We start from the raw sequence: 27,238 nt of genomic DNA, 5'->3' as shown, positions 1-27,238 counted from the left end.
GGGTTATTATGAAAAAACTCTAAATTTTCATTTAATTTTTGATTAATTAAAACTTAAAAAATATATATCTACTCCGACTCTACTCCGAAATGTAAACATTCCTTACCTATAAATGTATTATTATTTGCCTTACTTCCACATTATTTATTAACCAAGTATGGTAGTTCTAGGTCAAGCGATTTATTTTGTAGATTGCCAACTCGAATGCACATACTTTCATCGTTATTATAAGTAAATATGAAGATTTTAATGTTTTTTTTATTAATTTTTGTGTAAATAATCGTGGAAAATTAATCTTACAACATTGTATATAATTAAAAAAATAATTAGTTTCATATTTTTATCAATTTTTTTCGTAAAATTCTTTTCTATTTTCAATAAAATTAATAAAATATTTTTAAGTATATGGCACTATTTTCTATTGTTTTAGTTACTAAGTTTATACATTATGCAGTTGTCATATATTAAATTCATTTATTTTAATTGTATTATCTCCACTATAATCAAAAATAAATTTGAAAAATTTAAGAAAAAAAAATTAAATTTTACCAAATTAAAACCAAGCTTAAAATATTATCATATTCCAATGTTTTGGACTAGCTCTTCGAATCTCCTTCATTTGTTTATATTTTTCTAAGGATTGTAAAAAAGCCAAAATGACTTTTAGAATAATGTGAATTGATGTTTTCCCTCCACTCTGTATGAAATAGTAGAAACTGTAAGAAGAATCTTCCAAAATTAAAGAGATCTATTTTCTTAAATTATACCCATTAAATACCCATTTATTTTATTAAATAATACCCATTTTATTAAATACTGCCCATACTTCAGATTCTGAAAACTCAGTCATTATTGAACATTGTAGCCACTCTTGTAATAATAATAATAAATGACTATGATGACGTCAGGGACAGCGCCCTCTATTGCCTTATGGCGTCATGACTGAGTTCAGTTCAGGCGATGATATGTGCTGCTTGCTTTGATCCACGCTCTTACATATGTATCGTAAAATTATTCTGAATTTTGTATGTAAATTGTCTGAGTGTAAGGTAACATGTAAATGAATAACGGTTACACTCATTTGGACTTTTTACTGAACCCTTTAACATCCCCCCAACATGAAATGAATATAAAAACATGCTTAGAATGAGCTCAGGCTAATATAAATAACCAAACATAAGAATAAAAGGAGTCAGCTCAGCAATGAAATTCAGAATTACATTTAATTAATTTCAAAATAAAAAAATGATCTATCTTCGCTGCAAACATGTATTTGAATGATTTTAATATGTCAAGAATATTCTTTACATCAAAATCGCGTGACATTGGTAATAACGTGATATTACGTGCACAATACTTTTTGCTCTATTGTTACGTCCATTTCTTCTGCAAGTTGAATGATGATATTTAAAAAAAAATAGCATGATGATGGTATTTTTTAAAAAATGCGTGTTAATTAACGAATGGAAAATAAACACGTATTGATTCCCTAATTCCGTAAAATTTCCAAATAATTTTTAATACCTTTGATTTTAGTGAAGAGGTAGTAAAAGTATAATAAATAGTATTTTGATCTATAAAATACGAAGATCAAAACGAAAATATCATTATGTGTCTAGAATCTTAAGGAACTCTTACAAATAATAAAAATTTATGTAAAAAACAGTCTTCATTATTAACAAATGTTTTAAATAAATGGCTGAAATTTATGGAACCAAAACCCAAGTTCTAATTGATCATTCAACCTATAAAACAAAACAAACAAAAAAAGGCTTCATTGAAACATTTTAGCCTGAAACTGGAAATTTTTAAAAAATATAATATAAACAAACTCGCTTTTAGAAATAAGAGCCACTAAAATTGGATTATCATTGCTAAATGAGTTTAATAAAAGATAATATATAATCTAAATAAAAGAATGCACGACATGCAGAAATAGAGACGCATTACTAGTGCTTGGAAATCCACGTTCTTCAGTATGCAAATACAACATGTGAAAAATGATATTTTATGCAAAGTGTACTGTTCAATGTATTAACTAACGCTGTATAATAGTGTTGAAAAATGTATGCATTATATAATTTATGAAATATTTTAGTAGTATTAGCTGCACATGAATAACGTGAAAAAAAAAGGAAGCGAGTGCTTTTTCCATAAGTCAGAGATTAGCGGAGTTATTCACAAAAATGTTAATTTCATTTCAAAGCAGGTGATTGCTATTGCTCACAGCTTCATAATGAATTTAAGTATCAGAAATGCGCAACTCGGTGAATCTGTGCCTCGAGGGTGTGATTGCATTTGGAAATTTATTTCAGCAATAAATCTCGTTTCCTCAGAGATCTCTCTGTGAAGGGGAGGAGAGAGAGAGAGAGTCGCTTCATTAGATGCTCCACACCTGCAATGGAAACTGGAAAGCAAAATGGTTAAAGCCATTTCTTTTACTCGAGGAGATGCTTATTGAAGTGTTAAGGGTGGAAGTTTAAATTTGTACGGATGATTACAGCAGAATTTTAAAAAAAATTCTGCGAAGTTTCATTTATAACTCAAATTTGACAATTAATTATTTTGGATTAGATAAAAAAAAATGTTAGAAATAATATTTGCATACTCCAAAATAAATCGATTCAGATTATCGTTACAACCATCTTAACAAGATTATCATCAGCAGAACATAAAAGTAATTTAAGAATGGTGATAAGGCAATGGATAACAATTTGATTCTTTCACTGTTAATATCTACATACCCCCGTTTCAATCAATGAAGAAATCTGTAAATTGATGCGAAAAATAGCTCTTTTTGAAACTTATTTGGTCAACTATTAAAAGGTTTCGTCTTTTACTTGCTACATCTCTAACCACAATTTTTCTGAGGATTTCTTTTTTGTTGTTGTTTCGACATTCCCACTTTGTTCGGTTTGAAAATCGACGACAAATTTGTTTAGTCTTTAGAATGAAGTACTACTGCCAAAAAATTCGCCAAATTTGAATCCAGATTCAAATTAATAATGGTGGCCATCACAACGGCTGTAGAATCAATAAAAAGTGGCCAATTTAGCAATGGTGGCACTGTTGTGTTCTCAAAACCATTGCAGATTTTGTTTAATGAATATAAGGACAGCAGGTCTAAGAAAATATGTTGAATTTTATCAAAAACAAAAACATCTGTTCAGGAATCCTTTTAATTCCTAATATCGATTTTTCATAATTTGTTCGCTTAGTTACAAATTTATTTATAAAAGATTTTTTCCTTATAAATACTTGGCAATTGTTTATTTCGCAGATTTAACACAGAAATTTTAACATGGCCAGAAAAATGTCTAGCTGAGCCATAGATATTTTTCATTTTATGACATTAATGGAATTTAATATGTTTGACGACTGCAAAGTCATTCACCAAATGTCTGGATACCATTGAAAATTAAGATACAACTCGCGACTTTCAGAATGCACCAAGTCAATCTATTTTACCATGAATATGTGCCTTAATGCTTTATTTAATTGATATTTCTTTTTAAAGATTTTTACATTTACTGTTCTCTGATTAAGTTGAAAGAATTCATTCTATTTTAAGTAACTAGAATCTTTGAAAAAATTATCCAGACAAACTGCCGCTCAAGGGATAACCAACACATTGAATAACTATATGAACTTTTGGTGTTTTGTCAATACCTTCCGGAGAAGGTACAGATTCTATGAAACCTTTATGTGGATTTCTAACAGAATCTTGTTGAGAGATATCCTTATTTCCTCTCTAGTGATGGCCTTGCTTTCTATGCTGTTTATATTGCCTTCCTGATGTTAGTATGAACAGGCTGTCACTCTCTCCCGGCATCACAGTCATAAGCTTCATTTACTAACAAGACTATACAATTATTTTCCAAAACCCTTCAGGAAGATCAAGATATTCCATTTTACAGAACTCTGTATTCAGTTATGAAAAAGCGTTCGTCTATGTAAAACGGCCCAGCCGCGATTAAATTCATTTGTTATCATATAGTATGTGATTCTTGTAATATGACCCATTGATAAGTATTAATCTCAACTGGGCTTCCCCTCGGGCCCGTGAGAAATGCGAGTCTTCCCCGTGATATGGGCACCCTTTTTTCGATTCCCGGTTTGGGCGTGGTTGTCCTTCATCTGTTTTATTTGTGAAATGTGTGGATGTGCCCGCCTGTAAAATGGGGTTGTGCAAAAGAATGTGATGCGTGAGTAGCTAAGACGTACTCTTGGCCCTAGTTGACGCTACTAAAACAAGAGACCCCTTGACTTAAAATCGCTGACTTCGTCAGCGAGCTTATTCATATTCCATTAAATTATCACTATTCCAAAAAATATCTCATAGCATTTCAAAAATTCGATATTATTATTCGATAGTCACATATAAAATTGTAAAAATGAATTCAATAGTAACTGGTTGGAAGGTGGCAACAAAAAAAAATGCACAGGTTACTTTCCGGTAAATGTTCTAGTTGGAGCATAATAGTCCAAAATAAAATAGCGATCAGCTCGTAAACAAAATACTGTCCAAAAGGAGGGTTCAAATTTCAAATATCAGGCCCAGCAGAAAGGTAGGATGAAGACTTAGCTCAGGTGGAGATTCACAAAGTCCGGGTTCAAACCACGACTCCAGATAAGCAGAGTGAGTAGAAACCAATCGACACAGCAGAACAAACTGAGTTCAAATCCGAAGTAGTTCGGTAAAAGGATCCAAGGACGTCTTGTTCGAATCAATAAAATTCCAGGAATTCTAACGGAAAAGCGTCCAAGCCAGATTAATCATCGACGAAAAAAGCCAAAAACCTCAAGAGAAATGCATAGATCCCAATATTCGAATCCATGGTTGGCTCAAGTGCGACGAAATTGGAAACAGTTATCTCACGGCATCTGGCAGCATCAAGAGAAGAAGAGGAAAGGCAGGCAGGCGTTGACTGTACTCATCACGGAACCAAAGGTAAGGTCTCGGCTTCGGAACCCGATTCCACCGAAGAACCGTCGTGTAAGCGGGTCTGGTGTAAGTTAAATCCGTTTGGCCCAAACGTCCTCCCCTGTTGTGGTGGGGTGTGGAGAGTGGAGTGCTAGCTCAGATGTCATCCTCGCCAACTGACCGCGATTCAAAATTATGAGGTCCGTCCCAAAATAGCCCTAGTGTTGCTTTAAAAAACGGAACGTTTAGCTAACTAAACTAAATAGAAAAAGGATTTATGTATCGAGATAATGTCTAGGAACACAATTTTATCCTTTAAGAACACTTCAACGATTCAAGAATAAAGACGTATACTTTACCTAGCTGGATGTCACCAATGCTTTTTGAACCTTCTTTCATTGTAACATTCAAGATTCACTACAAGCAACTGTGTCAACTGATAAGTACTTATAAGTGACCATTACTCGGACAACATGTATAATGTAACTTCAAACAAGCATACAATTAAAAAATGTATATTGTATTTGCAGCACTGCATTTTTAATTTAACTATCCACATAAACATGCACTCGTGAATATTTTAAATTGAGCCTGTTTAAGAAATCTTTAAATATCTGTATGATTCCTTTCAACTTTCTTTATAAAATTTATGAACAATTTGTTAATATAATATGATACTAATATTCGGATACAATTTCCATAACTATCAAAAACATTATATAATGAAAATTTTCTTTTTCAGTTTAAAGATATCCAGGAAATAGAAGTGTCTATCCTTCCTTTATTAATCAAAATATACTTTGTGAAGTACTTTCTTCATTTTATTGATGTACAATTGGGTGAAAGAGCATCAGCATAGAAAATATTTCTTTTTCAAAATTGGGGAAGCTTATGATAGAGCTTAACATTATGAGATTTTAAATTATCTTTATAATTGCGATTTGATTTGGAATTTGTCCATATATACAGAATTTTATGAAATTAAGAACCTTAAAAGGGATCCGGATTCCCTGCTGTTTTCGTACTTGTCTCTGAGGAAAGCCTCCTAAGCATGACTTTTTATTTTAAAAATCAATGTAATTATAAGGCATTTACCTTCATCTGTGAAAGGAATTTTATATGTCGACAACTTGTACATTTTTTTTGTGCAGAAGAACTTCAGTTTGCGGCAAATGGATTGACATCTTAATATAATAGAAATAGCGTTTCCTTCTTTTTACATAAATCATTATGTACATTTTTGTCGGCTTCCAGTCGAAACCGAACTTACAGTCGCTCCAAGCTAAACTCGGACATCAAAGAAAATCTACTAATTAAGTAAAAAAAAATTTAAATAAAAATTATTAGCCAAATAATTAAATGCATTTTCAATAATATATTTATTGCAATATTAAAAACAGATAACAAAACATATAAATTATTACATTGTAACCAGAAATTATGGTAAAAAACAAAGCAAAACAAAAATTAACGCACAAGCCAAACTCGGACGGCTAAAAAAAAATTTTAAAACTAGTTAATATTTCAAATGAATTAATATTTTGTATGTAATCCTTTGTTTTTTATAACCATTTTAAGGCGTTTAGGCATAGATTGCACCAATTTTTCACAAAAATTAGGCGGAATATTGTCCCCTTCTTGCAATAATAGTCTTTTCAACTCAGTTTTACTTGAAACAGCCTGTTCCCGGACTTTTTTATTAAGATGATCCCACAAATTCTCGATGGGATTTATGTCTGGACTTTGGGGTGGTGTTTCCATGACATGAGGACAATTATATAGGAGCCAGGAACGCACTCTATAAGCTTTATGCTTGGGCTCATTATCCTGATAAAATCTCCAATTATTGCCAAGAGAAAGTTTTTGCACACATAGTGGTAAATTTGTTTTTAAAATGTCAAAGTATACATTCTGATCCATTCTCCCTGCAATGAAATGCAAAGTTCCTGGGCCAGCAGCTGAAAATGATCCCCAGACCATTACTGATCTGCCACCATGCTTCACAGTTGGTTTCAAGTTTTTTCAACTCAATTCCTCATTCGATTTTCTCCAAACATATGGCTTGCCATCTGATCCAAATATATTGAATTTGTTTTCGTCAGTGAATAATACTTGTTTCCAGTAAGAAAACTCCTTGTTTTCATGCTCCTTTGCGAATTTACGTCTTACTTTTTGATTTCGCTTACTTATGAAAGGCTTTTGTCTGGCTTTTCTTCCATTGAAATTTTTCTTATGGAGCACATTTCTAATTGTTGATGGACTAGCTTTTTCCCCTAATTCATTTTCAGCAATAATAGCTAGCCTTGGAGCGCTAAGGAAGGGACTTACTTTCACTTTTCTCACTAAATATCGCTCATCTGCTTCGATGAAAATCTTGTTATGGGCTTTTTTAGGCTTATTTTCCACCTGATTATTGGTTTTGTAGCGTTTTATGATGTCATGAACCATGGAATGACTTCTTTTAATAATTTCCGATATTTCTCGCACAGACTTTCCATTTTCAGTATGCTTAATAATCAATTTCCTTAACTCTATGCTCGTTTGGCCCCTTTGCCTTGACATTTTCAATAAAAAGTTTTTTTCTGGAACAAATGAAAAAACGTCAAATCGCGAATTCCGCTGAACAACTACAATGTTTTTCATGAAGTTGTCTACAATTTTCACTCAGGATTGCAATTATTTGGCGCTTTACTGTCAAATGTCCGAGTTTGGCTTGCATTCGCAATTTTATTTTTATCTCTAAATTTGTCATTATAATTTATGAATTAGCATTATTTGGTTTGTTTTTAATAGAACAATAAATTCACTATTAGAAAACCATCTTTACTTTTTTGAATTCCTTTAGTCAAAGTATTTTTGCAAAACAAGATTTTTTTCTATGGTGTCCGAGTTTGGCTTGAAGCGACTGTATGTATTAATGATAATCCATCTAGAGTTCTTAGTGAGGTTAAAAGCTTAGATCTTATCTTTGATAAGATGCTTGCATTTTCCTACCATTTGACACACTTAAGGAATAAATTTGAGAGATCTTTGAGTATTTTAAAGGTTCTCTGTAACATTTACAGAGGTGTCTAACTTTTATTGCTATTTTATATCTACCGACCTGTAATATTATCAACATAGATTGCGAATGCAATATTAATGATTCTGAAAGATTCCAAAAACTAGATATTATCTATCATACTGCTGTTAGATTAGGTTTTAGATCACTTCATCTGTCTAAAGTTTGAATGCGGAGTGTAAGGAGCCTTCTCTGCCCATTAGGTATGAGGTGTTGCCCCTTCATCAGTATTATAATAGTTGATTAAATTCTTTTTTATATAATTTTTGTAAAAGCAGGATTTTACCACTTCTTCATACTCTTAGATCAGCAATAATCAAAATAAATTTCATGCAGTCAAGTTCTTAAATAGATTTCTAGCCCATACATCCACGCATGAAATTTGACACAATCTTAACACGTTTTAGAATTGGCCAAAGCCGATTCACTCATCAACGTATACTTCTTGGAGGGTGGTGGGAAATCTGCACCTCTATGTTCAAATTTTAACTGTTCCCTGTTTTGCGCATTCTCATAGAGTGTGTCCATGATCTGTTCCACAGTGGCGAATATTCTTTCAGATATCACGCCCTGATTCGTATGGTTAGGTTTCCAAAGCTCTTCATGATAAACCTTTTCCATTTTATTAAAAATACTGGATTTTATAATAGTATTTAAACATTTTAGCAATGCCTTCTGCTTTCTTCCAAGCATTTTATTGTCATTATTTCTTACCATGAGATTTCCTCATTTTTTAAACATTGGAACTAGGTTTACATTTCATAATTTATTGTAAACTGATACAAATGTTTTAAAAACAATGTGTATGGCTCAACATTGTCAAAGGTGGCTTGTGAGTCACACACATTCGGGTTTTCGGATGAATTCGGGTTTTCACTGTAACACACGCACACACACACACACACACACACACACACACACACACACACACACACACACACAAGCTTGATTTCCTGAAGCAATTCATGCAATTTTGAGGCTTGCTCATTGTATAGGTTCAATAGCTGTTTTTGTATAAATTTGCCTAGTTTTATTTTATTCATTATTATTTAATTATTTTATCATTGCGTTTTTTTATCTCTATCGGTATCCTTAATTCTCGTATTATTCTCTCGTATTTTAAAGAAATTCCTAGCAGAATATCTTAAGAAATAGTAAGTTTTGAAAGTTAAGCATAGCACAGTTTGCTTAAAAGTGGACTTCAAATTGGTACATTATAAAATCCTTATGTTAAATTATCTTTATTTACAAAAATAACACATGAAATGAAGTAGTGAATTGAAGGTTTTGGTTACGGAAGACTAATATTGGTAGAAGCCCTATTGCTGCAAAGTGAAACTTTGAAATATAGAATACAATCCAGACATGTACAAATTTTGAAAAAAACTGAGAAATTTTTATCATTTTTTTATTATTCTTGTTAAATGCATTGTTTAGTTATGAAAACCTCAAAAAATTAAGAACCTTCAAAGATTATTTATTTAACATTATTGTTAAATGTCACAGCATTTAAATCAATGAAATCAATATGGAAATTACAATTTTTAGCTTTAACTTTAAACAAATGAAAATAAATTCTAATTACAGACGGAAAAGTTCTAACTGCAAATATTTGTACCAGCCTAATTTCACTGTAATTGTCATCTTTCATTTTCAAAATCTTTTAAATATTAATCCTATAATATTATGCATGGTGAGCTCAAACTTCAAGGCACAGTTCACAATGATAGCAGAATGAACATTTTTATCTTTAGTGTGCAAATTTATGTTGTTTTTTTTTTTCAACTTTTATAAAACGGAATGTAGTTAATGAAAAGCACGAAAAAGTTCTACCAGAATTTTTTTTTATCAATTTCTTTTTTTCTTTCCTTTTTCTTTTTCTTTTGGGGGTGAGCATTCTTCTCTGGAAAGGAGCTCCTTATTTGCTTTTGTGTTTTCCACATTGACAGCTGAACAGCTGTCCCGGTGCATGCAGAAAGGACGACAAAAAAGTAACAAAAATAGTAATAAAAGAAAGAGAAAGTAGAAAATGAACAAGGAAGAGCCAGAAGAAACAAGTTTAGTAAAATTTGTGGGGAAAAAATTTTCTGCTTAGGTGACCGGAATAATAGTGTGACTGCTTTCGCTGAAGGAATTGGGAGAAGTAGGAAAACATGATATTAGTTTAGAATTTTATTTTAGAAAAGCTCAAAAATGCGCTTTCTTAGGATTTTTTGAATTTTTTTAAAGAAACTGATAGTTATGCAGTATGTACTTTTGACTTTATTCATAAAAGGAGTTATAACGTGTTATATCATAGCTTGATGTTGAAGACATAAAACAACTTTTAATCCAAATCCAGGCTTTATTTAAATGATATAGCTTGAGCATATTTAATGGAGGATTTTGATTTTTTTTTCTCGTATAAAGCGTGTAATAGCGAGAAAATTCTATAATCGCCAGAAGAAATAAAACTTTGTCAAGAAGATTTTAAGGAGTTTTGAACATTTAAAAATATTTTTAGAATTCCCTCTCTCTGAGAAACAAATTTTCATTTATATCTGTTTATTCGTCTGTGTGTATGTCTTACTCGTATACAGGAAATGACTATTATATTAATTTAGACTATTGACTATTATATTAATATTCATATTTAGTCTCGCCCACAATATTCTGTGCGAATTATACACTTGACGGAGAACCTTTCATCTACTGAAATCGATTAAAACAAGAAGAAAAAGAAAACAAGTTAATGTGTCTTTGCTGTTTTAATGGCATTTTTGCAGCAGAAAAATTCCTGCATAGCAATGAATCGATACTATAAAATATATATTGCTTTTATATTTATATACAAAATTTCTGCTGTTATATAAAGAAGTGATTTCAATGCAACATACCACTATAACTCGTGTTCTTTTGTTTCGATTACGTCGTCACTTTCAGTAATGCACAAATGATACGTGAAGGAATGAAGAATCAATGTGAGATTTGGCGATTTTAGAAAAATAATCATTAAAGTTTTGATATTTTTCTTTTTCTTTACACTATCCAACTCTCTATCTTGTACAACTTAAATACTTCAGGAAGATAAAAAAATTGAGCGAATGAAATAATTTCGTATTTAAAGAAAATTGCTCAGTTTGAATATCTAGGGTATTTAATATGTATCATTTAAATATTTCGGGTGGAATTAAGGATGTTTTGCAATGCTTTGGCCTCCATAAGATGAGAATATAATAACTCAAATGTGAAATTTCTTGTTTGAATTATAGAATTGCATCAAATTTTCAACCAAATCCATCAATAGATTGAAGTCGGAATGAGTAGCAATAAAATTTAGCGAAATGTGTGAGATTTAGCACATACTCCTTATACCAAAATCGTAAATACATGCTAAATGTTAAGCTGAATACCAGGAAAGGAATATTTCTCCTCAGGAGATTATTTACTAAAGGTGAGTATGGGAATCCCAATCCTGAGATTCTAACTTTTGCTGTTTTCTCTTGTGATTTGACATTATTAAAATGATAAAAATGATTCATTTTGAACTCAAAATAGAATTGGGAAAAGAATTGGAAGAAAGAGTACGGATATCTTTCAAACGAGAAATAAATTGTCTTAGAAACCAATGAAATCCACGTTATAAATCTATTGTCAAATAGACGTTGGCAAATTTCATCTATCATTACATGATATAAGATTAAAAGTTCAAGTTCCTTTTTCTCATTCGTACCAGCACCATTATTAAGAAATTAAATTGCAATTGACGTAAAATAGGCTGAAATAATTCATAAACGCAAATATTTGATAGATGAAAATGTTAAAAGTGAAGTGAAATGAAGGAAATATTGAAGAAAGGACTCAAACAGACTCACCTTAATTTTAAAATGAAAATGGAATATTTCAAGTAAATTTCAGAATACTTTTTTTTTATTTCTTTTGAATAACCGAGATGTGTCCTATTTAATAATTCATTATCGAATAAAGCATATCTCGATCCACATTCGTAAGTCAAACAAAAGAGTTCTCTACATAAATTTTCAAATCAGGCTACACATTAGAGGTAGGAGTTGAAGCCTAATAATAGATACGCAGTTGTTAAGCAATAATCAATATGTTTAGATTTAAAAGCATATCGTAATCCAGTTTCTTAAAGCTTTAGTGGAGCTTTTGAATGTTTATCCGCAATCCGCTTACGATAGTTTACTTGCCGAAAGAGTAAAGATCACAAGAGTCTCTCGGAATCACAGAGTACTGCAGGTCAAGACTGTTTTCTTATTACATTAATGGCGATAAATGGACGCCATATATTTCTTGTAAAAACTTTCTTTTCATGACATGTTTTTATCTCCGATAAGATCCGACATCGCGCATTATAAAGCAACAAATGGTGACATTTTTTGAGATCCTCTCATCCGTAACTACCATTGACCGTTCTATTTGACTGCTAGAAATTACACTTATTTTTTATAGAGTGTATTCACTCCTTTTGCGCGACAAACTGCTATTTATAACTACATAATCCTCCAACATGAATAAGTTTTTGTCGATTTGAGTAGTAGAATTTATATTCAAGATAAAATCACACTTAACTTTATTACACAAAATTTTCTGCGTCTCAATTACCCAGCGTGTGTGCTTTCCAATAATGATCTAAATAGCCTACTTCATCTTTATTCTTCATTTTTATCGTAATAATAGAGTCCATCAGGAAATTCATCTGCAATGAGATAAAAAATATTTAAGTGATTAGCTTCTCTACAGTTCTTATCGTTGCTTCATACGAACCAGGTTGAACTTTGCCGAAACACTTATTCTTTCTTTGAAAGAAGAAAATTACAAGAATACTAGTGAAGATAACAACGATGAGTTATAACAGCTCTCATTTCTTTAAAGCTGCTTCACTTCCCAAATAGTAGGGCTCAAAATTATCGCTCACCGAGAGGTTAAAAACAGTTGTTAACGACTTTCGATATCGGAAACCAGAAATCATCCGGGGCTCTGAACTGGGAGCTGTTTTCCAATAAAAGTTTTAACGATCCTCCGAAGTGGGTACTTCGGAAAAGGTTAATATAACTTACTCCTATATTTTTTTATCTTTTAACTTGATCTTTTTCACTTTTTAAAAAAATTTTAGTCAATGTACACAAGATTCAGGAAATATCAGCTATGAAGGAGGCAAAGCTTAACTCGGGATAAGTTCCTAAAAGGAAACATGTTGTGACAGCTACTGGTGGAATAAAATGTAATATAAACAGAAAACAAAGAAGCAAAATAAAGCAAACTTCCATTCGTATACTAAAATGTAGAAATCATTTTTTATCGGAAATTGGAAGCCAAAAATAAAATAGTGAAGAATCATAAATTCTCTAATAAATTGAAATTTCTATAACTTCTTTCTCATTTTTATTCATAGATTCTAAACTTTTTCACTTAGAAAAATTATAAACTGAAGTAAAATGCAGTATACAGTCTTGGGAAAAAAATAAGATCAGCTCATCTTTATTCTGACACCGTTCATCGTATAATCAATAAAAAAGGTGTCTTTCGGAAGGAATGAATGTGCTCTAAAAGGTTTTTTTGAATTAAAAACTTTTTACGGGTCTTTAATATAATGAAATCAAAGCAAAATTCCCAATACCAACCATCGTTCTCTCGACAAATTTCAAAACTACCGAAAATGGATGAAAACATGCAGATATAAAATATTGTTAGATAAGTCGTTTTGTATGCAAAATATGTCTTAAATTTATTTTCTACACATGCGAAGAATTTCCCATAATTTTAATGATTCACGTTCTGTTTAATATTTTAGTTTACAGCTCTTTTTGTCTGTATAAAATGACGCATTTCCAAATTAATATTTAGATGAAGAACAGAAGAAAAAAGTTTTAAAACAATAAATTTGAATGTACTTAAATGTCCAAATGAAAAATAGTTTGAAAACAAAAGTTTTGTAAGAATTTATATTGATAAGTAAAAATATTTTATAACAGAAAATTTTCATAAAATTTTGAATGTACCTTTAAAAAAAGGGATATTTACAAAAAAGTCAAGAGATTACAAGTAGCTTTTTTATAAAACGCTTAAGGTCATTTGTTTTATTTGACCTCAATCATTTGAACAATTGTCATTTGTCAAATAATTTTGTTTAAGCGCATTATAACATTATACTTAGAATATTTTGAAATGAATTTTAAACTTTTAAGAATGAATGCAAAAATTAAAAAAGTCTTTGCATACACTTTTGTAGGAGAATAATTCATACGACTCTGAATATTTTAATTCCGAATATTTCTGTCCCCATTTTAAATCAAATACGGTTTGCAGGAATTATTTTCAATTCTAATTTCACTTTCTGTCGCCTTCTTTATATATGCGGAAGAAATGTGAAATATCTGTAAACATTTTGAAAGTGATAACTAGATCATCTTGGAAAGTCTATCAAATCTCCCTAATGTGTATTTATCAAACAGAAATTCTCTCCTGTATATATTTTAGTCATATGGTGTACAATTCCAAACGTTCTTCTGTTTTTCAGTATTTGGACACCCTTCATTACACTGCTTTAAAAATGGCTCAGAAGCTTGTATAAGTAGAGAGCTTGAATGTCAGTTGTCACAAACTACCTCTTTATCTAATTATATCTGCCCTTTAGCCTTTTTGCACAAAGTTTCTTCCAAAGCACCCCATTTCCCAAATGACCTTGCTAATTGTTCTTCAAAAACTCCATAATGCCCTTTCATTGCTTTCTGAACTATTCCTTTCTCCCATTCAGTGACAGTCAAAATATTTCTCCATGACTTGAACATTCATGACTTTTCCATTAAATCGCTTGATTTCTCTTTCTTTTTGTCCTCGGACATCCCAACATTTCCCTTTCTGAATCCATTTTTTTTTGGATTTGACAATTCTTCAACTGCCCTGGTTATTTCTCAAAAGCCTTTTAATTATCATCGCTATTGGTATTATTCTTTTATACCAATATTTAGTGGCGCCAGACCGGTCGAATCATGTTGCTTGTGATTATGTTGGTTGTGACATAATCTTTTCATCATATATTCTAAGTTACCGTATATATAACTGCTGTTCTGTATTTCCTGCTGAGTTGGAGACTATTTTCTGTATTGTCTATTTTCCCTGTCAGTTCAGTGTAATTTTATTATTTATACATATAGCATGAGCGTTTTAGAAATGCCTTCTCATTTCCACCTTCTGATGCAACTAATTGTTATCAGAATTTTGTTTACTTCGCGTCTTCCGAAATTTGAAAGTTTTAATATCATTTTTGCTGAGTGTCAAATCATTTTTCTACATCTATATCATTTTTTAAAAGGACTTTTATACTTTTGATGCTACGCTTCTTGTTCTAATCTTGGAGTATTGTACTTTGTCTATTTGACTGAATACATGGGATCTGTGCATCCACAATATATTGTGTTCTGTCCATCCGATCGTTGGTATGTAGCTTATTCTTCCTGTATGAGAAGTGGATGTCAAATTGCCTCCGTGCAGGACATACTCGCTATATTCACTGCCATCTGATCTTTGTCAAAAGGATGGCCATTGTATTAAACATGTCAAATCGATCTAAGCATTAAATATATTTTAATAGAATGCTCTTCTTATTATTCTTAACGAGTTCGTTTCTTTCGTACATCATTCTTAGCTCTACTGGACCTGGTGGGTGAGAAATACGACCCAAATATTTAATTCTTTAAAAAAAACTATTTGCTTTTTTTATTTTGCATGCAGCTGTTTTTAATCTTTTCATATTTATCAGTGTATCATTAATTTCCCATTTTACTTTGTTTCAAAATTATGGTTTTCCTTGTATGATACTGAAATTTTGAAATTTTATCAATTCTCTTATATTTTATGCTATTTTATCTTGGTTAATTTTTATTTAATGAATGGTTTCTTTTTCATGTGTCTTAGATAAAACCTTAATCTTAGGTCAATATGGCTTAATATGGCTCTTGCGCCTGTAAACCATACGTATCTACTTATTTACTAAATATTTGTAGCTCTATTTGTATAGGAGATATTTCAAAATTTATTTCTCATAGATTCCAGCCAATATCGGCAATAAGTTTAATGAATAGAATAGATGCCATTTAAGTCAGCTATTGCATGTCATTTCCAGTCCATTTATTATACTGATATCAAGAGCTCACTACGTAAGTAGATGTTGAATAATGGCAAAATGACTGGAATCAAGAAGTAAACATAAACTCCATGAATTAAATTCAATTTTTTCCATAGACTTCACCTTTTAATCGGAAATATGATATTATTTGAGCCTGGCTGTCTCCTATACCGTTGCTGTTTGATGAGTCTCCACTTTGTGGCTCACATAACGTCCCTCTCACCATTCGTCACATTTTAAGTGTCTTGACGGCATCCATTTCTTTAATCCTCTGATTGTCTCTTTTACTTGGGAACAGATATCATGCCAATTTATACATGTTCCTGAAAGACATTGATCTTTTAAATGAAATCTGATTATCTTCTATTCGGAAATTTTTCTGGAAGTAGCATAGATGTCACTTCAATGTTTGGCATGGCTTGGCCAGTTCTGACCTCTGTACTATAAAAGAAAGATTTTTAATTCATTCATTAAATAAAAGTTCAATTTCCAACTTTGCTTTGACTTTAGAGCTTTTAACATGAATTTTATGGATCTTGCTTAATCCTTATTATTAAATCTGCTTTCGGTGCATCATATCCTAGGACAGCATTTTGCTCCAATGAAAATTCATATTCATCCATCCTTTTTTCGAATTCTCTTTCATGTGTAATTGGAAATAAAATCATATGCTATTGAAATATTTCGTAATTATTTAAAACATTAAAAAAGGAAGAAGATCCTTAAATACATTTTGCAATTACATCCATGATTTTGAAATTAGAATGACTATATCCTGTGCATAATCAAAGTTGAGAAGACACATTTCCAAATAAGCATTTTTCGTTTATTATTCAGAAAGAAAAGATCTGTGATGTGCAATACGAATTAAATATTGCACTGATAATATATTTGTCTTCTTTAGTATACTCACTTATATACTTACCAGAGATTTAAAAATGTACCAAAGATAATTTCAAAAATTATTCTCAGCGTTACTGGATTCTAGACCAAAAGAAAAGGAATTAATTCTCTTCATTCCTGATTCTTCCGATAAAAAAATGTGGAGAAATAAAAATTCCCTTTTCCTTGCTTGAGGAAGGAACTGTTCTTCGGTAGACGGAAATGAGTGCCTTGAAGTTCTTTTGTCTCCCGATTATGTAATAAACAGACCTGATTACTCGGAAGCCACTCATCAAGACCGAAATGCAGCCGTCTGTCGGAAGTGGTTAGCTTCTCCGGCAAATCGGACGAAACCTCAGATCCCTTCGCATTGGCCTACTTTGAACGTGATATGGGTACAGAAGGCTGTTCTTTGTTCGATCTTTTTAAAATCTGGTAATTTCACTAAAGTCTTTCGAGATCTTGTTAATGATCATCCAAAATATCTCTTCCAATTTTTTTAATTTAAAGAAATCTAGCAATTTTAACTTTGAATATCAATTTTGAAATAATTAAAACAATGTGGCAGCTTTTCGTTCATGCATATGTGCCCTCCCCGGATAATATATAATTATGAGATAAAGGGAATTTTTAGTAAAAATTAATTTAACAGGGTATAAAATGAACTCCATAATAAGAGCTTCATTTTGACTAATGTCTTTCCGGCAGTAAACACCAAACAAAGCAATTCTGCTGAAGAACAAATGCAGATTGATTACATTGTATGTATCTATTTTGTTTATAATTTTACAGATTTTAATGTTAATCTTATATGTCTGCTGAATTAATTTTTTTTATTCTAGTAAGTAGTTGCCATGCACTTGGGAAAAAATGCTAAAAGTGTCAAGAACGGAATCTTTTCTTGTTGACAAAATTTATAAAAAATTTGTATTATCTAAAATTTTATATAAGTAACAAGTTCCAAAAATTACAATACTTACATTCCGTTCATCGAATTAAACAGTTTATCGTTTTATTAATCCCTATACATCAGATTCAAAGAAACTAAAAAAAAAAAAAAATTGAAATTCCTCAAACTTTCGGTATCCTTTTTTCTAATGGTTGTAATACTATATCTCCGTTTAATGCATAAATAAAATATTATAAATTTGTATTTATTAAGGTTCAGCAATTCCTGAATATAATTCTTAGTTATGGAAAAAACTTCATTAAATTAGTTAAATTTTTATAGTTGTCAAAAGATACTTTTTAATGTTTTATATTAAATATCTTCATGGATACTGAAATCAACACAGAAATCATTAAAGCTTCTGAAAACAATACAGCTGTGTCAAGATATGCATGAATAGTGCTATAGCATAAGATCCATTGTCATAACATTTGGCTAGAAAAAATTATTAATGTTAACATTCGGTTTACAATCAGTAAGCAGTTCCATAAGTAAACTTAAAAGTTCTCAAATTCAATAAGCCATGAATTTCTGGATTTTAAGCTGGATTTCTTAAATAGTAATTCATAGTATCAATCGGGAAGGGCTTCTCATAGCGTCTTTTTGATTTAGAATCCTTGAAATTTGTAAGCAATAATCTTTATATGGACTTGTTATTCTAAGAGATTCCCTTAAAATATTTTAAAACCTTCGACTTATAATTCCAGGATACATTATTTTTCTTTTTATTTATAAGTTTGTTATAATTAAAAAAATTAACTGATCATTCATTTAAAAAATACTTAATTCTTGAATTTGAATTAAATACTTGAATTTGAGTTATATATATGAACACATTAAATCTATAATTTTTCTAATTTGTAATCAATCTATGAAATCTTACGGTTAGAAAGTTAAGAGGATCGTTGCACCTCGGATTATTTGCTTCTTTGGGTTGCGACAAAGATTCTATAAAATTAAGCATCATCCATTTGAAACATTGCCTTACAGTTGGTCTAGAAAGTCATCAACAAATATTAGGGTTAGTACATTATATAAATAATGCAATGTTGTTCTGTAATGCAATAAAATTCTCGTTGTTTAGTAATTTTGCAGTAAAAAATGGAGTCTCGGGCATAAAGAATAGCCAACATGGAGTCTCATTGGCAGTAAATTAAGTAAAAGAAAAGTTCGAATCAGTAATTTATCAAACAGTTTTAATAAAATACAAATTCAGAAAACCAAAACACGTTTGCTTCAATGGAAGCATGCAAATCATGTATCGATTCAGTAACAAGACCTCTGAGTACTTACTCTAAGTTTCTTCCAAGGGGTGTTTTAAAACGTCCTAGCTGTCGTATTGAGAAGGCCCTTTAATATTTATTATTCGTACAAACTTTGTCACACTATGTAAATTTATATTCAATTAAACATGTTTTACATAACTTCTCTGCTATATTCTTCTCCTTCACTTAATAAAAATATATTTGTACGAATGTATCATTACTTTTTAAGCGCATTAGAATGATACGCAAGATTATTTAACAGTGCTTAATGATACATTCGGTACTTCCCATGCATTGTTACTGAATGCTGAATCTCTTAATAACTGACTTTATAAAAAGTATATATATATATATATATATATATATATATATATATATATATATATATATATGACGAAGCAACTTGCTTGTTTTAAATTAAGGAAACTTTTTCACCTTTTTTTCATATCAATATAGTTTGAAATAATTTTTGTAATACATGCTTTATAAACCTTTCAATAGCGGTGTATATTATTTAAAGAAATTGGTGAAATTTGTTGCATACATTTCAGAAGTAAAAATATTCTTTTTTCTTTGAACAAATGTTACATCCGTACTTGTTGAGGATTAAAAGACTTTTTTTATAAATCAAAATCAATGCGTCAGTCATTTATTTTGCTCAAAAAATATAAATTCCAAAAACACATGCTTTGTAACTTAATAAATTTATTAAACTCATAATTTTGAAGCTTTCAATTAGACAAAATACTCCTTAAAATGCCGATAAGTAGATTTCTAATCTATTTTATAGTTAGATTTATAATTATATAGGCTGTAGTTATGCTATGTAAAATATAATCTATGGGTGTCCCTTATAAGTAAATTTATTTCTATCCCCGCTGGAGTTTAAAAATTTTCTTAATTTTTTTATATGAAATCTATTAAAAAGAGACTAAGTCAATGTATCTAATGTACTGATGCCTTCACGCAAAATATATACTAATTAGTATATATTCTTCAAAACAAAAGAAAAATCTACTGAGAATTTAATCGTGTTGTATAAAAAAAATCTCTCTTTGAACATATTCATTTAACATGATAATAAAAACTTTAAAGAGGTTCCATTTCATTAATCTGACTTGGGAAATGAAAAAAGAAATGCGATCCTAACAAAGCTGTCAAAAATAAATTAGCCATGAAGCAAAACCGTATCATTTCTAATGAAAGGTAAGTAATTAAAATTCTGTCATTTCACTGTAGCATCTGAGACCTAGGCTTGCTATGAATTATACTAATAGGATCGAAGGGGAGACCTTCAAAAATAAATTGCACTCCCAAATTTTTTAATTTGTTATCGCAATTTTAAATTTTGTAATAACTTTTATAAAGCGATATTATTTTTCTTAACATTCATTGTAAAATTCGGCTCAGTTGTTTCTTGATTTATAAGGTAAATGAAATTTTAACTCCAGAACAAGTTGTAAGATTCTACAGGAAATAAGAAGAAGCTGAAATAAAAATCAATAATGATTGAAAATTTCTTTATATGGTCATATTTTGCACTTAAAAAGTAAATGGGTACTCCGGGAATTCATAATAACTCCCAAAAAAATTGCAACATAAGGAGAGATATACTCCATCATGATGTTTTTTTAAATACTTTCTACAAATATTCAATGATTTTCTTAGATCTTTTTATTTTTCTTCCTAAGTATCAATATACTAATATTATGCAATAGCTTCATTGTATGTGCACTGGTTTGAAAGAAAAACTTTCAAATCTCGCCCTTTTCTCCGTTGAAAATTCAAACAAAAATAAATCCATTGCGATATTTTTCACATTGTATATACAGTTACATTAAAATCCTAATTTCCATTTCAAACAAATCACACATGCAATCATTTACAATCAAAATATTCTTAGAAAATGCACATCTTTAGAAAAAAAAGAGAGGGGGGGGGAGAGATTGAATAATTTCTTTTCGATCAAACAAAGGTATTGGTATAAATTCATAATACATATAATGTGTCCTATACATAATACATATAATATATGTCATAATATGTCCATAAATTAAGGATAATTCAGAGTCAAGCGGAAATTGAAATCTGAAATACATATATCACCCGTAAAATGACTACACACATTTTCAAAAAATCACATCTTCAGATGACACCAGTAGTACGTCACAATGACGAGAGTGTAAGGAATACAGCTAATAATATAATACTATAAGGAATACAGCAAACAAGAAAAATTGCTCGCAATCGTTTTATGAACCTTTCAGTGCAATAACAGCATAGTTATGACACAAAGGGCGCATTTGGTTGATTTTTTAGTTGGTAGAATTATCGGCGGTCTGGAATGTGGGCGTACCCAGCTGGAAGTATCTGAGGAACTTGGAATCGCCCAGAGTGTTTTCTCCAGGCTTTGGAAACGATTTCAAGATGATGATAATGTGAGTAGACGTTACAACACAGGTCACCCCAGAGTTACAATGCCGAATGAGGAACGGTATTTGGCAGTTACTTCCAAAAGAAACAGACGGAGCACAGCATCAGACCTGTCTCGTCACTCTCTTCATCCATTGGCACGACAGTTTCAAGACAGACCGTGTACAGACGTTTAGGGCAGATTGGTCTAGATGCTCGTAGGCCTGTCAGAGTGTTCCAACTCACTGTCGCCTGTGGTTAGCCTGAAGTAGCGAGCATGCATTGTGGACACCGCCACAGTGGGCTTGTGTGATGTTTTCCGACGAGTCCATGTTTATCTTGCAGTCTGATTCTCGCCGGACTTTCATATGGAGAGCGCCAGATATCCGTAACCACCAAAAGAATATCATTGTACGACATCGTTACGGTGATGCAGGATTACTAGTTCGGGTAGTAATTATTCTGGGTTTCAGAACTGGCCTGCATGTTCAAATTAGAACCACGGCAGGCGAGATCTATCTGGACGTCATTCTGGAACAACATGTACGTTTGTTTCGAGACGTCATGGGCGCAGAATGTTTATGGATGACAACGCCCGTCCTCACCGTGCAAACATCGTAAACGAATATCTTCGATCGAAGGATATCACTCGTGTGGACTGGTCAGCATTCTCACCGGACTTGAATCCAGTAGAGTATATGTGGGACATGCTTGGCCGACGACTTGTAACCCGTCAACCACTTCCTACATGTCTACCGAAACTTCGGAGAGCATTGCTTGATGAGTGGTGTAATATTCCCCAAGATCAGATCGATAATTTGATAGTATGCCTAGGCTTTGTACGGACTGTACTGCATCGTCTGGGAGACATACTATGTGTTATCCATCATACCAACCGTGTAATATTGTTTTTTGTAAATAGGGTTTTTTTTTGTAATTTTATACAGGGAGCAAAAAAATCGCACTTTTTATTAATACTATCAAACATATTGCATCTGTTTTGCTCTTTACTTTTTTTTTAATAAATAGGCTTTACAAATAAATCACATTTGTGTTGCTTCTGACTCTTTCTTTTCCTGAACTTGTATTATCCTTAATTTATGGACATGAGCGTAGAATAGGAAATGGCATGCATATCATTAAGTGTGTCGTTTAGCTAAACTGTATGATTGGCAGTAGGTAAACTCTCTTAAATTTATTATTTTTTTTTCGAATTTCATCAGGATTAGGGAATTGCCTGTGCCTTCCCATCGTGTACAGAATGTTCACTTCATATATTAGAATATACACTCATGTCCACAATTAAGGCCACAAACATAAAATCTGCGAAAAATGAAAAACTATTCACTGTGTTGCCACAAAATTTGGCACAGAGGTACACCACAATGGAAGAAAGAACATAAACACATAACAACAGGGAAAAGATTTTAATTGGGAATTAAGAAACAGGGTTTATCAAAAAGTGTTACATTATGAATCAGAGATAAAGCATTTATCTCGGGAAAAACCTGTCTAATATGAAGTGCGGCCACCGTGCACTGCTATACAGGTTTCACAACAAACTTTCATACTGTTTTTGAGGGTGTCAATAAACTGTTTATGAGGGCTTGGGGCAACAAGGCCCATTCTTCCAAAAGAGCGGCTTTTAACTCTTGGAGGGTATTAGGAGCGGGATTACGCTGTGCAATGGCTCTTCCGAGACCATCCCAAACATGTTTAATAGGATTAGGATCCGGAGACCTAGATTGCCAGTCCATACGTCGAATATCCTCTATCTCAAGAGCATCATCAACGATCTGGGCTCTGTGTGGGCCCGCGTTATCGTCCATAAACATGAAGTCTGGGCCAAAAGCACCCCAGAACAACCTCACATAGGCTTCAAGGATATCATTTCTATAGAGATGTGCATTGACAATACCGGCATCGAAGACGTGCAGTGGTGTACAACTGCCCAACATTATGTCACCCCAGACAAGGATTTCTCTGCCACCAAATCTGTAGATTTTTTTACGTAGGAGGGACGATAGCGAGCTCCTCGCTCTCTCCAGATGAAGATTCGACGAGTGTCTCTCTGTGTGGTAAATCTCGACTCATCACTAAAAAGAACATGCCTCCATTCTTGCTGCACCCAAGACTGATGTGTTCAGCACCACAACAACCGGGCTTTTCTGTTAGATGCAGTCAAAGGGACGCCCTTAACTGGTCGCCGGACATAAAGGACCATCTCTGCTAAACGACTGTATACTGTTTGTCTGGAAATTTTTATTCCAGACGCAGCAGCAAGGTCACAAGTAAGATGAGGAGCCGTTGTCAGCCTATGCCATCGTGCGTTTAATGCCAAATAGCGATCCTGTACAGGCGTTGTTGCTCAGTGACGGCCTTGGCCGACCTTCTTGGTTACAGTACCACTTGTTTGAAATGATTCCACAACCTGGATACCACTTTCGGTGCCACTTGTAATCATCGAGCCACCTCGGCTTGAGAACTACCCAGCTTCAAGCCTGCCAACGATTCTCCATCTCAAGGAATTGTCTAAACGATTATGAGAACTCATTCTCATTGGAAACAAGTTAAATTTTTTGTTTTAATGCAATATTCACAAAATTGCAGGCAAAAATCCTAGATACCTAAACGGTCTAATTTCAGTTGTTCCTCAAAAAACTAATGTTAAACAACATTATTTCTTACAACAAAGGTTAATATCGTGTTACCTGTCCTTCACAATATATAAAATATAATTTGTTTAAATTTTACTGGTTGCGATTTAAAATAACTTTGAAAAACTTTTTTGTGACCTTAATTTTGGACATGAGTGGACATAGAATCGGTCAGGAAGTTGCTTAGAGAACCGGTTTAAAACTGTTGAAGAAGGTCTTATCCCGTTTCGCAGAAATCTCATAATTTTTTGCAATTTTCATCAATGGTTTCACATTTGCTATTTTCGAAATGTTCTTGGATTTTCATAAAAATGGCGAATGTTTTCGAAAAAATATAAAGATGACTTTTAAAAAAATATCTACTTTTCATGCAAGATTTTTTTTAAAATATTCGAGTTTTCATGCAAGTTTTCTTTTTTCCTTCTTATGGCACGACTTGTTTTCAACAATATTATGCGAAATGTACAAAATCCGTGATATTCGAAATAGATAATTCGAATATTTCAGGAAATATGAATATTTGTAGTAAATAATTTTTAAATGTATCTCTCATGTATTACTCAAATCACTTTTAAATGTAACACTCCTGTGTTAACTCAAATAACTTGTAAATGTTACCCATGTGTAACATAAACCCGCAACTCAATTAGAATACTGATATATTTCTGAATCTTAAAGGAATTAAATTAAAATTTTATGTGAATTAATTCTTCATATCTATGTAGCTTTGAAATAATATATAAAAAAATTAGCTGCACTTCCCATATTTGCGTTTAAAAATTATTGATTATAAATAATCAGATTTCCTCCAAAAATCAAATAATTTATTTTACATATTATTATAATGCATGTTAAAATAGCAGTGCGCATTCCGTAATTTTCGTATAATTTGAATGAAAATTCTGCATATTGTAAGCTACAGAAGGATATGGAATTTTCTGTGAAAAAAATTAAGCATATTTCCGATTTAAAACATATTGTTTTTGTGTGAATATATGAAAATATTTTGGTCAGCAGACGAAATTATTATCTACTTCCTAAGTAATTGTCAGTTTTTCTGCGAAACAGAGTAAACACAAATCATTTCATTTCTGGCCCATCCTCTAATTTTTTCTTGACCGAATTTTCAACAAAAGTATATGCAAAAAGATGAGAGTGCAAAGATGAAGTATATGCAAAAAGATGAGCAAAAAGATCTTTATAAGATGAGAAATCGTCCAACCAATCCGAAGAGATTCGGATAAATAAGTAATCCGAAAGTATTCGGATACATTCGGTCATATGGTGAACATATTTAGATGCCACATGAAATTACACTCATCATGTGATTTTGATGTGATATGAATTGTTTCCTTCATCTTTTCTATTCCAATGTTTCTACATTTAGCTTTGGAACAAAAACATCAATACTTTTGTTTTGAACAAGAAAAACAAATTGTCCTTGCATCACAAGTAATCCTATCATGTTGCTTCCTCAAACCAAAAATAGCTTCTATGGTCGGAGTGGGGATGAACATTCAATTATCTCTTACGTTCTTTCTTGCGGTGTAAAAATATACAACAAATGTCACAATAAACAAAACAAAAAAACCCTTCCATAGCATTTCTTTTATAGAACAATAACAAAATTTTATAAACGAATCTATCTAGCTGTCATCTCGAGTTGATATCTATGTTCATTAGAATTTGAAGGAAAATTTAAAGCTAAGTTGAATTTTCGATTCAAATGAACGTAAACATAATCTTTTTTTGAACGCAAAAATTAAATTCTAGATTTCGTGAAATAGAGTTCAATGCGTATAAAGTGAAAATGATACATTTCTCTAGTTTAACCATCAGCCACCTGAACTTTGAAAATGAGAAGTTTTGCAAAAAGCAGTTATCAAAGGAAAACAATTGTGAAACTGCTTTAATATCTATTGAAGCCGTTTTATTTCTGTCATTGAAATAAAGAGAAAAACAGAAAGTATGTAACATGTAACAAGAACAGGGGGGGGGGGGGTAATCAAAGAAAAAAAAGAGGTAAGCTCTTATAGAACGAAACATTTGGTGTTCAAAAATTTTATCTGATTCATCATTACATTCATAGGAGCAAAACGTGACTTTTGGATCTTCCGATATGATATGATATTTATATCATATCATTTACTTAATGGTATGATACTGAGAGCAACTTTTAATGCTTTCTAAGCCTATTCGGTGAGCAGCACAAAGTCTATACGCTTCTTTCTCATTTATTTATTTTCAGTTTTCTGCCTTCATTTTTGTTATATTTTCTCTTTTCTTTTCTCAGAGATAAAAATAAGATTTAAAATGGGAAATAAATTTAGAAACAATATTCAGAGGTATAGCAGTTCGGTACGCCTGTTGGTTGAACCGGCATTTATAAGACTTTAATTGTTCATCTCTTTCCCAAATTACGTTTAGTTTTAGTTATATTAATATCCCTTTTAAAGCAACACTAGGGCTATTTTGGGATGGACCTCGTAATTTTGAACCGCTGTCAGATAAGGAGGACGACACTTGAGCTGGCACCCCCTCTCCAAACTACCACACCACCTTCCCCAAAATTAAGGGGGGGAGACGAGTTTAAAATTAAGAATTCTTCCTTTCAAATTAAGATCAAATTTAAATAAGAAAAAATGTGATTTGGAGAGTTGGTAGCAGATTATTTAATCCTATGAGCCCTGACCGTTCGATATCGCCCCGTTCGACAGGGCTTGATTCAGGCACTTTGGGGCGATTGAATGAGTTTAAATGAGCTCTTCTCGAAAAAAGCCTTTCACTCCTTAAACCCCTTTTTCCGCCCCAAAACGCCTGTGTCAGGCCCTTGTCAAACGGGGCGATATCGAATGGTCAAGGCTCATAGGGTTAAAGTATGTTTGCTTGTCCACGCTTCCGTTTCTATCACTATATTTGAATTATTTATTTTTGAAGCAATTTATTTACAAGGTGGCAGG

The sequence above is a fragment of the Argiope bruennichi genome, chromosome 8, assembly GCF_947563725.1.
Source record: "Argiope bruennichi chromosome 8, qqArgBrue1.1, whole genome shotgun sequence".
Classification (NCBI taxonomy): domain Eukaryota; kingdom Metazoa; phylum Arthropoda; class Arachnida; order Araneae; family Araneidae; genus Argiope; species Argiope bruennichi.
The sequence above is the reverse complement of the archived record's forward strand: the minus strand, read 5'-3'. Positions refer to the sequence as shown.